Source organism: Pelodiscus sinensis, chromosome 3, assembly GCF_052426305.1.
Source record: "Pelodiscus sinensis isolate ZL-2025 chromosome 3, ASM5242630v1, whole genome shotgun sequence".
Taxonomy (NCBI): domain Eukaryota; kingdom Metazoa; phylum Chordata; order Testudines; family Trionychidae; genus Pelodiscus; species Pelodiscus sinensis.
Window position 1 is genome coordinate 25,992,070 of NC_143054.1, and position 12,746 is coordinate 26,004,815.

The window sequence follows — 12,746 nt, forward strand, 5'->3', positions numbered from 1 at the left end:
CTGCAAACAGGGTTCATAAACAAAAAAAGACCCACTCAAGTAGATTGAGCAGTGTCCTTTCCCCCTCAGGTTCTTAAGTCCAACAACCCAAAAAGTCCACCAAGGGCACCAACTTGAGTGGAGTGCAGAGATAGAGTTCAGAGGTGCATCTGCAGAGTTTCCCTCCCATCCTGAGGGGAGGGATTAAGAGGTTCCTTACTCATTTTGTTGCTTGGGCACTTGCTCACTACTCTTCTCTGCCAGCCACCCCACTGGCCACTCACGGGTCACACCTGCCATTCACCTGCTCACAGCTTCTGTCACCTTGCCTGTTCACCGCTTTCACTATGCCTCTATACCAGCCACTTTGCTGTTGACTCATCTCTGAAGCCACCTGTCTGGTCACAAACTCACCACTCTCACCAAGCCTCTTCACCAGCTGCCCTGCTGGTCACTTATTATGCTTCACAGCCTCTGCTCTGCTGACCACTTATTGCACCTCTTCACCTCACCTGCCACTCATTCACCAGCTGACTATCAGTCATCTTCAGCTGCCACTTTCCTCTTGAGAATGGGGCACCTTGACTTTAGTTGCCCAGATTTCTTATCAGTTCCATGACCCCTACCATAACTAATTGACTACAGCCTACAGCTGATGTAAGAGACAAAGTGTCTACCACACACTGTGTCATATCGCTGCACCGACATAAGCCTTACGCTCTTTTATACTGATCTCTCTTATGTTGCAGACCAGCTGTCACCAATGTGCAAGAAGCAGTGGATGGATTTAGTGCAACTGGCTTCCTGAAATTCAGTAGAACAATAGATGGCACATATAGCCCTATTTTGGCACCAGCCCACCTTGGTACATAGATAGGGATACTGGTCCATGTTATGCAAGCATTTGTGGATTACTGGATCAGGGTGGGTACATGATCTCCACATCTTTAAGACCACAGGACTCTTCAAAAAACTGCATTATTTTCTAAGCAGTGGATTTCATGTTGAGAACGGATCCAGCAGCTCCCCCAGCCAGAGCCTCTCTCTGCCATGGGGAAAGACTTTGGTAGTGGGGAAGAAATAAGGAAAGGCTCTGGAAGCTCCCTGCCACTGGAGTCTCTCTGCTGCTTCCCCTCTGCCACAGATTTACCCTGTGTCATGTAGCTATACGCCACAGTGAGTGTGGATGCAGCTGCTTTTCACTGAGGTGTGAAGCTCCATGTTCACTATACCTCACTACAAGTATGAACGAGATTTATATCATTAGCAATTTAGTTATATTTGTGCATGTGCCAGGGTGGATTAATTCTAAATCAAACTCAAATCCCCAGCTTCCCTCAAATCTTCCAGAATTCCATGGAACCACACCTACACCTCAAGTTCCCATCGATAGTGTTCCTTCCAGTCTAGCTTTTCCATCTTTGTAAAATGATCCCTCCATCTAGCTCTACAGATGGACTCTTTGGCTATGTCTAGACGGCAGGCTTCTTTCGGAACAAGCTTTTCCAGAAGAGAATTTCTGAAAAAACTTCTTCCAAAAGAGAACATCTGCACAGCAAAAGAGCATCAAAAAAGCGATCTGATTTTCGAAAGATAGTGTTCACACTGAATGGACGCTATCTTGCATTTAAGCTGTGATTACTATGGATGGAGTGGCCATCAGGGCACTTGCACTTTTTCCTCTTTCCTCTTCTTTTGAAAGAACTCCCTCTTCCTCATCCACACACAGCTTTTTCAGAAAGAGCTCTTTCAGAAAAAGGCTCCTTCCCCGTAGAAAGAGGTTTACCAGTGTCAGAAAAAATCCCTCTGTTCTTTTGATTTTTTTGAAAGAACGTGATTGCAGTGTGGACACAAGTGAAGTTTTCTGAAAAAACTCTGCAGTACAGACATACCCTTTGCAACTAAGGCAATTGCTCCTGAGTAAGAGAGCAGGATTTAGTTTAACACCAACAGGTGTAACCAAATCTGGGACCACTGAAGCTTTGTGCATGAGCCTCTATAGCTGGAGCTAAAACCCAGCTGCCTCTCAGCTACGGCTGTAGTAGAAACTTATTCTTTCTATGTGTAAGTGGCCTAAGTGCCACTGGATGATACAATGAACCACACCCAGTAGAAGTGTGAATTAGATTAGCATTTTTATTTTATTTTTTTTAGAGTGGGAACTGTTATAATCACTCATTGTTAAATCTTGTCATCTCACAGTAGAATCTCCATGTTCCATCTCCGATTGTTCCTTATTGCTGATATCAACTAAATGACTAAAAGATTACAGTTGTTATCTGGCTCATGCACAGACTAGTTCTTATAAATATCAGTGGCAGATCTGAGCCATTCTTAGGCAGATTTTGCAGAAGTGATGTATACAGGAGGAGGGTGCTGGAGAACTGCCACTTCTGACATATTGTTTCTCTTCTGGGCTCCCTTATTCTGAGATTATAGAAATGAATGTTTCAGGGATGGGTCCCCAAAATAATGATCGTAATAGAGATCTATGTTAAGGCTATTTTTACTTGTTAATTTTTCATAAAGCAGGGGAGTTAATGAAACTATTATTCAGAAATGTAAGGATTACTCACATGAATAAGAGTTACAGAATAAGACCCCATGGCCACCCCACGGCAAACACAAATCAAAGATTTTATGTTTTGTAAAGGTGCAAAATAAATTGCAGAGAGAAAGCTTTCAACAATCTCTGGTAAATGAGAGAGATTATGTTTATTATTGTTGCCTTAAGATACATTTGCATTCTGATGGTTTTTATTTTTTTGTTTCCTTTTTTCCCCCCAGATAATGTGTGCATGGAAATGGTGCAGAAAAGTGGAAATAGCCAGAGGTCATTGCAGTGCACAAGGAATAGGGAAAGAAAGGAAATAGAAATGGACAGAAAAATAATGTAAGGGAGGAAAGAAATAGAAAAAAAGAGAGAAGAAAACATCAGATTTTCAACTTATTTCTAAAAATTTGTAATAACACAATTTTATGGTTTACCCTGCCCCTTCCATCTCCATTAAGGAGGTGTCTTAGACATTTCCAACTATTAAATTGTTTTAAACAACCCTTCGTGCATTCTTGAAACCTTTCTGAATAATAGGTGCCACGTTACAGATGGTGAGTGTGACAGATTCCCCCTGGAGTGCTTCCTGACCCCCCTGGAATGCTACCACTGAGGCCCCTGATCTACCAGCGAGAGCTTCCTCTCTCACTGTGCTCTTATGACAATCTTCAAAGCCCTTCAAGCTTGTATTTTAACCAATATTCACAAAGGTAGGGACACCCCCAGCTACAGTTATGATCAGGCTCACTAACCACTAGTCTCCCAGCTTAGAACGCCAGAGTAATACCATCCTGCTCAGGTCAAATTTGGCCAGTGTATGGGTTTAATTCTCAGTCCCTCCCTCTCTTAATTGGAAGAGGATGATGTACACTTGTGGTAACCAAATTGGGATTTTCCCCAGACACCTTATTCCAACACACATTGGTTTGGATTAAAACGTAAAGTAAGCTTATTAATTGCAAAATGATGGATTTCAAGTGATGAAAAGTGACAGCAAACAGATCAGAGCAGATTTTTTTTTAGCAAATAAACAAAAACACCAACTGAGCTTAACATACGAGGTAGGTAGGATATGAATTAACAAATTCTCACCCTGAGTGATAAACAGGCTGGCAGATTCTTATGGCACAAGCTGCTTTAGCTTTGCTGTTTGGGATGCCCAGGGTTTCATTCATAGGATAGAAATCCCTGTGGCCCAGGACCACTTAGTTCTTCAGGTGTTTCCCAGTGTGTTGCTGTTGGGAGAGTGAGGTATCATTACGATGCCATTTCCCTTTCCCCCATTTATATATTCTTCCCATTTGCATGAAAGCTCTTTTCTGTGACTGGGGTCAAACAGTTCCCATTAAGCTGTGTTATCTCAGAGAGACTTCTATTATATGCAGTTCCTGGAGTAATCCTTGCGCTTGTGGGCATTTCCTCAATAAGCCATTCACATTGCTTGGTCTTTTTACTGTTGTACCTGAAAGGCTGCTTGTGGGTGTTTTCAACCTCACAATATGTTTCAGTAACACATACATACCCAAATTTCATCACTTCACATACGCTGCTAGCACATACAATCCAATTGAGATATTAATGTCTAGCAGATCAAGACTTTTAGATTGATACCTCAGTAAGGCATACTTTATGCAAAATATGTGAATTATATCACAGGAGTGAGGAATGTACCAGGGTGTCACATGAAGTACTTTTGTAGAAGGGTGGATCTGGGATTTATGTACTTTTGAGTCATCACTTAGGACTCATCCATAGAGCGACTTCATAGAATCATAGAACCATAGAGCTGGAAAAGACCTCAGAAGGTCATCAAGTCCAGCCCTCTGCTCTAGACAGGACCAATCCCAAATAAATCAACCCAGCCAGGACTTTGTCAAGCTGAGACTTAAACACCTCTAGGGATGGAGACTCCACTACTTCCCTAGGTAACTCATTTCAGTGCTTCACTGCTCTCCTAGTGAAATAGTTTTTCCTAATATCCAACCTGGACCTCTCCCACCCCAACTTGAGACCATTGCTCCTTGTTCTGCCATCTGTCACTACTGAGAACAGCCTCTCTCCATCCTCTTTGGAACCTCTCTTCAGGAAGTTGAAGGCTGCTATAAAATCCACCCTCACTCTTTGCTTCTGCAGACTAAACAGACCCAACTCCCTCAGCATCTCCTCCTAGGTCATATGCTCCAGCCCCTAATTATTTTGGTTGCCCTCCGCTGGACCCTCCACATCCTTTTTGTAGTGGGGGGCCCAGAACTGGACACAATACTCCAGGGCTACGTCTACACTGGCATCCCTTCCGGAATAAGAGATCCTCCAGAAAAGGCTTTATTTTCCGGAGAATCACAGCTAGACTGGTGCTTTTCTCCGGCTTATCTCCAAGCCGGAAAAAAGCGGCAGCCATGTTAATGCAAATACCACGGGGGATATTAAATCCTCCGCGGATTTGCCTATTCCAAAGTGCTACATTAGCATCCCTTTTCCGGAAGGGATGCCAGTGTAGATACAGCCCAGATGTGGCCTCACCAGAGCCAAATAAAGGGGAATAATGACATCTCTGGATCTGCTGGCAATGCTCCTCTTAATGCAACCTAATATGCCATTAGCCTTCTTGGCTACAAGGGCACACGGTTGACTCATATTCGGCTTCTCATCCACTGTAACCCCCAGGTCCTTTTCTTCAGAACTACTACTTAGCTGATTGGTCCACAGCCTGTAACAATGCTTGAGATTCTTCTGTCCCAAGTGCAGGACTCTGAACTTGTTTTTGCTGAACCTCATCAGATTTCTTTTGGCCCAATCCTCTAATCTGTCTAGGTCACTCTGGACCTTATCCCTGCCCTCCAGCGTATCTACTTCTCCTCCTAGCTTAGTGTCATCCTCAAACTTGCTGAGGGTGCAATCCATCCCCTCATCCAGGTCATTAATAAAGATACTGAACAAAATCGGTCCTAGAACCGAACTTTGGGGCATTCCGCTAGAAACCGACCACCATCCTGACATCGAGCCATTGATCACTACCCGCTGGGCCCGGCCTTCTAGCCCTCTTTCTATCCATCTTACTGTTCATTTATCCAATCCACATTCCCTTAACTTGCTGGCAAGAACATTATGGGAGACTGTATCAAAAGCCTTGCTAAAGTCAAGGTATATTGCATCCACTGACTTTCCCACGTCCACAGAGCCAGTTACCTCATCATAGAAGCGAATCAGATTGGTCAGGCACGACTTGCCCTTTGTGAATCCATGCTGACTATTCCTAATCACTTTCCTCTCTTCCAAGTTCCTCAAAATGGATTCCTTAAGGATCCCTTCCATGATTTTTCCAGGAACCGAGGTAAGACTGACTGGCCTATAGTTCCCTGGATCGTCCTCCTTCCCTTTTTTGAAGATGGGCACTACATTTGCCTTTTTCCAATCATCCAGGATTTATCCCAACCTCCACGACTTTTCAAAGATAATGGCCAAAGGCTCCTCAATGACATTTGCCAACTCCCTCAATACTATCGGATGCATTATGTCTGGACCCATGGATTTGTGTATGTTTAGCTTTTATAAATAGTTCCTAACCTGTTTTTACCCACCAAGAGCTGTCCATCTTCATTCCATCTTGCATCACTTAGAGCATTAGTCCGGGAGCCCACCGTATCCGTGAATACAGAGGCAAAGAAAGCATTGAGTACTTCAGCTTTCCCCACATCATCTGTCACTACGTTACCTCCTTCATCTAGTAGGGGCCGCACACCCTCTCTGATCACCTTCTTCTTGCTAGCATGACTGTAGAAACCTTTCCTGTTATCCTTCACATCCTTAGCCAGTCGCAATTCCATTTGTGCTTTCACCTTCCTGATAACCCTCTGGCATTCCCGACTTATACATTTAAACCCCTCCTTGGTCATTTGTCCAAGTTTCCATTTTTTGTAAGCTTCCTTTCTGTGCTTAAGTTCACCAAGGATTTCCCCTGTAAGCCAATCCGGTCTCCTACCATGTTTGCCTCTCTTGCTACGCATCGGGATGGTTTCTTTCTGTGCCTTCAATAAGGCTTCTTTAAAATACTGCCAGCTGTCCTGGACTCCTTTCCCCTTCATGTTAGCATCCCAGTGGATTCTGCCCACCAGATCTCTGAGGGAGTCAGAATCTGCTTTTTTGAAGTCCAAGGTGTGTATTTTACTACTCTCTTTTCTTCCTTGGTCAGGATCCTGAAATCTACCATCTCATGATCACGGCTTCCCAGGCTGTCACCCACCTCTGCTTCCCCTATTAGTTCCTCCCTGTCTGTAAGCAGAAGGTCAAGCTGCACACAGTCACTGGTCGGATCCTTCAGCACTTGGGATAACCAAGAAGTTATCCCCAACATTCTCCAAAAACTTCCTGGATTGCCTGTGTACTGCCCTATTGGTTTCCCAACAGATGTCAGGGTGATTAAAGTCCCCCAGAAGAACCAGGTCCTGCATTCTAGAAGCTTCTCTCAGTTGTCTGAAGAAAGCCTCATCTACCTGATTCTGTGGCCTGTAGTAGACACTAACCACAACATCACTGCTGTCGTTTGCACCTCTAAACTTAACCCATAGACTCTCAACAGGCTTTTCTTCCTCTATATACTGCAGTTCAGAGCAATCATAGTGCTCTCTTATGTATAGTGCAACTCCTCCTCCTTTTCTCCCCTGCCTATTCTTCCTGAACAGTCTGTACCCTTCCATGACAGTGCTCCAGTCATGCGAGTCATCCCACCAAGTCTCTGTTATCCAAATTAAATCATATTTCTTGGACTGGGCCAGGGCCTCCAGTTCTCCCTATTTGTTACCCAGGCTTCTCGTGTTAGTATACAAACTTCTCAGATAACCAGTTGATCGCCCTATCTTCTCCATTCAAATCAGGGGTCTTCCTTTCTTGCTTGTTCCTCTTTGCATTTCTTCCTGGGATCCAACTTTCCCACTCCCCTCAGGGTTTTGGTCACCGTCCCCCAGTGAACCTAGTTTAAAGCCCTCCTCACTATGTTTGCAAGCCTGCCCGCGAAGATGCTCCTTCCTCTCTTGGTTAGGTGGATCCCATCTCTTCCTAACAATCCTTGTGCCTGGAACAGAGTCCCATGGTCGAAGAAACCGAAGCCCTCTCTGTGACATCACCTGCGCAACCACGCATTTACTTCCTCAATTTGACAATCCCTGACCAGTCCTTTCCCTTCAATAGGGAGGATGGACGAAAACACCACTTGCACTCCGAATTCTTGGATCCTTCTTCCCAGTGCTACATAATCTGCAGTAACCCGCTCAAGGTCATTCTTGGCCGTATCATTAGTTCCCATGTGGAGAAGCAGGATGGGGTAGCTATCTGAAGGTTTGATCAGTTTGGTAAGCCTCTCAGTCACATCCTGAATTCGAGCTCCCAGTAAGCAGCACACCTCTCGAGATTCCAGGTCCGGATGGCAGAGGGATGGCTCAGTCCCTCTGAGGAGGGAGTCCCCAACCACCACCACCCATCGTCTTCTTTTGGGGGTGGTGGTCATGGAACACCCATCCCTAGGACTACGCATCCCGTGCCTTCCAGTAGATGGTGTTCCCTTCTGGCTTCTTCCTTGTGAGGTCTCTTCCAAAGAATTCACCACTGCAGAGCCTGTGGAGAGAGCCTGAAAGCGATTACTTACCTCTGTAGCACTGGGGGGATTCTCGTACTGGCCTTTTTCCCCTTCTAGAAGTTACATGCTGCCAGTTCTCTTCCTGGTCCTGTACTGCCTTCTCTGGCTCTTCCACTTGCCGTGCTTGCAGGATAAAACACTGCCTTCTATCAAGGAAGTCTTCATCCTCTCTGATCGAGCGTAGGGTCGACACTTGGGCCTCCAGTCCTCTAAATTTTTCTTCCAAAATGGTGTGCAGCTTGCACTTAGTGCAGATGAAATCTGTTCTTTCTTCCGGGAGGAAGACAAACATGGTACACGCTGTGCAGATAACAACAGCAGACCTATCACCATCCATCCCTTCTGTCCTGAAGAAAGGATTTAAAAAGAAAGGCAAGAGAACCTCGCACCCTTCCCTCTCCCCTTCCCAACTCCCTCTCTAAACTCCCTGTTAGCACTCACCTGTTCGCAAGCTCCTTGGTCATGTACTCACTGCTTCATCAAGCCCTGGACTGCCTGAAAGTCTCTCCCCATACCAAGGCTTAGCCAATCAGCAGAGGCTTCTAGAATTCAAACTTTAATTAGAAGCCAACAGTTTCCACCTGCCACTCACAGCACACACTCCATGAAGGAGAGGGGGAGGGGAAGGGGAAGTGAAAAAAAAAGCCTCACTCACAAACACAAAGGAAAAAACAAACAACCAACAAAAAACACACACCAACCCTCACTCACAAACACAAGCTCAGCACACAGCAAGAAAGCCCATACTGCTTCTGAATCTGTAAAGGACTGACTGACAGGGCTGCTATAAGCGATATCTTAAATAGGAGATGCAAATAGATCAGGTAATAGTACATATTAAGCTCCACGCAGGAAATAAGATTTTTCAGGAATTGGTACTGAAAGTAATTTTACTTTCAAGTTTCTAAGACCGTATTACAGGAACTGGTATGGAAAGTAATTTCACTTTCAAAATTCTAAGAACATACTACAAAAGAGAAGAAACCAATAATGACAAGAAAAGTACTTGACAGTTTACTTTTAAAGTTATGCATATAATTGACTGTCCTTTATAATGCTGATAAAGTATTTCCACTTTCCAGCAAAGTCTAACAAAATCAATTATGTTTGAACTGCATATTTTGATATGCTTACAATATTGCTCAAATTCACATACATATGTATTTAAAGCAGCAAAACTTTGCAGAGCAGAGCTTCATTTTAAGCCTACTGTACTTTAAGATCTGATAGATTAGGGAATGCTTTATCGTGAGAAGTGGTGGTCATTCCGAAAATGGGACATTCTAAACTGGGCGGACTGGAATCTGAATTCAGCACTGGCAAGGGGAAGCACCAGATGATTTAATGAGTCTTTTCTGCCTGTTCTTCTATGATTCTATAGCCTTACTACAATAGAAAATAGTCATGCATACACATAGGGCAACAGAATACAAAAGTGTGCACACTAGTATTCCCAAGACTTAGTAATCATTAGGATCTTAGTGGATTTGCCATTTTTGCTACTTTTTCTAATGGATTATGATTAATATACATCTAGAAATACAGACTATTTCCCTAAACACACACACACACACGAACACCTATTATATATGCAAACATCCTTACGTGCACATACCCATTACACAGTGGTACAGTTACACTTAAGCAAAGCAAGTGTAATATTTTAACTTGGATATGAATAAACTGGCCCAGAGACTATTGTCTGTTGTCGACAAAGGTCTCCATGGTTTATTCATGGCTCTATGGCAAATTCTGAGGGATATTGCCCCAGATAGCTGAATCACTGCTATCTTATGGAGAAGCATTAACTTCAAAGGAAATAGCTTTGTCAGGATGGGACATTCAAGCTGCTTCTGAGAACAGCATGGGGCCAGTCCAGGAAGGGAGACTGCCTTAGCCCCACTGGACCACCGACAGGGAGTCACCTAAGACAAGCACACCACATCACCTCGCATACTCTGAACCCTTGCCCCAGCCCACATGCCTCACCCCCTTCCTCACCTCAACCCAGAGCCTGCACCACGCCTCCCTACTCCAGCCCCAAGCCTCTTCCTGGAGCCAGCAACCCCCCTCACCGCCTGCATCCTGAGTCCCCTCCTAGGCCCAACTCTCTTCCCCAGCTCCTGAGTGCCTTCTTGCACCCAAACTCCCTCCCAGAGCCCCATCCCACACTCTGAACCCATCAACATTCTTCTCCTCCCAGTGAAAATGTGTGAGGGTGGGAGACAGTGATCAGAGGAGGGAGAGGGGATGGAGTGAGCAGGGGGTGGGGCACTGGGGAAGGGGCAGGAAAGGACTTGGCATTGAGGAAGGCATGTGACAGAGGGTGGTGCAAGAGCTTTTGGATTTGTGTGATTAAACAGCTGGCAACCCAAGTAAGAAGCATCTTTTAGTTGGCTATTTTTGTATGCTTCTTGGCAGAAGTGGATCTCAAGGAAGAATCTGATGATAGAGTTAAGAGAATATAAAAAAAACCCTTTATTTACATGAACCTATGTGACTCTCTGGTTCCCATAACTGAAGGCTGAACCCTCAACTGATGGAAGTCACAACAGAATCTTTTACTTCAGTAAATGAGTTGATCTCTACAATTGTTGAGGACCTAGTCCAAAATCTAGGTTGTTTTAGGCCTGATATATTTTAGGCTGAAAAACAAATAACATTTGAGCATTCTTCTGCAGTATCCCTGAATCCTTCCCTCATAACAAAGCAATTTGTTCTCTCTTATCAGTACATTACACGTGTGGGACTGTTTCATAGATCATTTGGGCTGGGGGCATTTGATTTTCAAGATGTTAGAAATGATTTAATACATTACACCATCTCTAATACATTCAGTGATGGTCATTTCCAAAACTCTCCTTGTAGCTTGTTCTTCTAACTTCTAATAGAAGTTAAAGATTTTATACATAGAAAAAAATGTTTCTTCCACTTAAGAAATTTGTATTCTTTTTTCACTGACTAATGCGAACAATTGATTCTAGTTCCTTTATATTGCAAAAATATTCAGAATGCAACTCTTTGTCATTATTAACTCAAAATGTTCTGTTTCCATGGCAAAATTTGGCAAGGGACTCGAAGCGCATTTGGGGAAAATCATTTCAGAGAAGCAAGGATTATAAGCCACATCTCACAGTATTTAGGGGTTATTACTAATAAGTTTTTTAATGGGTCTTTGTAGTTTTTAGTCACAAATTAAAACACAGATGTTTATTTCAAAGGAACAATAGGCAAGAATAGGTTAATTTTTTGCACATCAGGAAGATTTGTGTGTTGAAATATGGACCTTTTCTGGTTTCTTGTTTTCAATGTCCTACAAGGGTGATATTTGAGAGGACACAGAACTGCACAAAAAGAAATATCTAAAGTCTGCATGTGAAGTCCATGAAAATGAGAAGGTGAAATCTGCAGAGCTCTATCAATGGCACTCTGTATTTGTGAGGAGTAATCACCCCTCAAATTCAGTATTCTTTCAATGGGGAGGAGCATATCTTCTGCTCCTAAGCTAATAAAAGCAATCTTCCAGAATTACTATTTTTGTGTCATTCTTCTGAGCTTTCCCCCAAATTATTTATTGCTGTCTAAAACCTGCTTGAAAGGGAATACAGAATACCTAATAAGGTCAAACTTGTACTAAAAAGAGCAAATTATTGTCCCTTCTGTAAGTAATAATAGTCCTATCCAACTATAATACAGAAAAGCAAGCAAATTAATACTACAAGAGCATCCAACTGTTAAAGTTCTGTACCTGATCAATACAGAATGTCCTTCATTCAGCTCAGCTCATGTAGGTGGCAGAAGGACTGATATAATGCACCCCCACAACATCGTTGAGAAGTATCAATCCTATTTCATGCATGGATTAGGTGTGATAGAAAGTGTAAGACAACATTTTCAGACTGAATGCTTACAAGATGAGAACTCTAAGGGATAACTAACTCCACTAGTGCACTCTCAAGGACAACTCCCCAACCCACCATCCCATGGGACAAGTTGAGATGGTGGAATTAAAGTAAAAGCTTCAGGTTCCAGGACTTTTTAATCACACAACTCACAAACATGGCAGAGCTCACAGAATTTATGCCAGAGTGGAGCCAGCTGCATGGAGGTCCTCTATATCTGCAAAACTATATCCCCAAGTAGCAATGACTGTTAGGGCTGCCCTTAGCACTCCCTGGAACAGGACTCTGAACAAAAAATAGAGCTAGAATCTCCATTATCGTTTAAAGGGCGTTTCTGTAGATCTAAAAAGGGATGGCATGTTCCCCACATCTCTTGACCCCCCCCCCCCCATCAGCTCTTCTATGAGCTCTTCAGGTTTTCCTTTGGGCTCTGTGGAGTTAGTAATAAGATCTCTGAAGAGTCTGAAGGAGAAAGAGGTGATATTAGAAGCAGCTGAGTCCTTCCACTGTCCAGGAATAGGACTATCCACCAATGGAGGTGTTCCCTTATGTGCAGAGATCCTGACAGGTGCCCAGGCTAAAAATAAAAAAAAGCAAGTTATTAACAATGTTCCTTCTAACTTTTGCCATACATGTGTGGAATAAATTGTGTTATGTGTACCAAAGCATGTGTGGATGTACA

At 43.5% G+C, this 12,746-nt stretch overlaps 1 long non-coding RNA gene across 1 annotated transcript; it reads right to left on the minus strand.

Moving 5' to 3' along the window:
• Positions 1-2,118: 2,118 nt before the first annotated feature.
• On the minus strand, positions 2,119-8,673 carry LOC112543943 (uncharacterized). The gene is made up of 3 exons (XR_003087236.2): positions 8,604-8,673; positions 3,626-3,768; positions 2,119-2,406 (listed from the first exon to the last, which is right to left on the minus strand). It is a non-coding gene; the product is annotated as an uncharacterized LOC112543943 (long non-coding RNA).
• Positions 8,674-12,746: the final 4,073 nt, after the last annotated feature.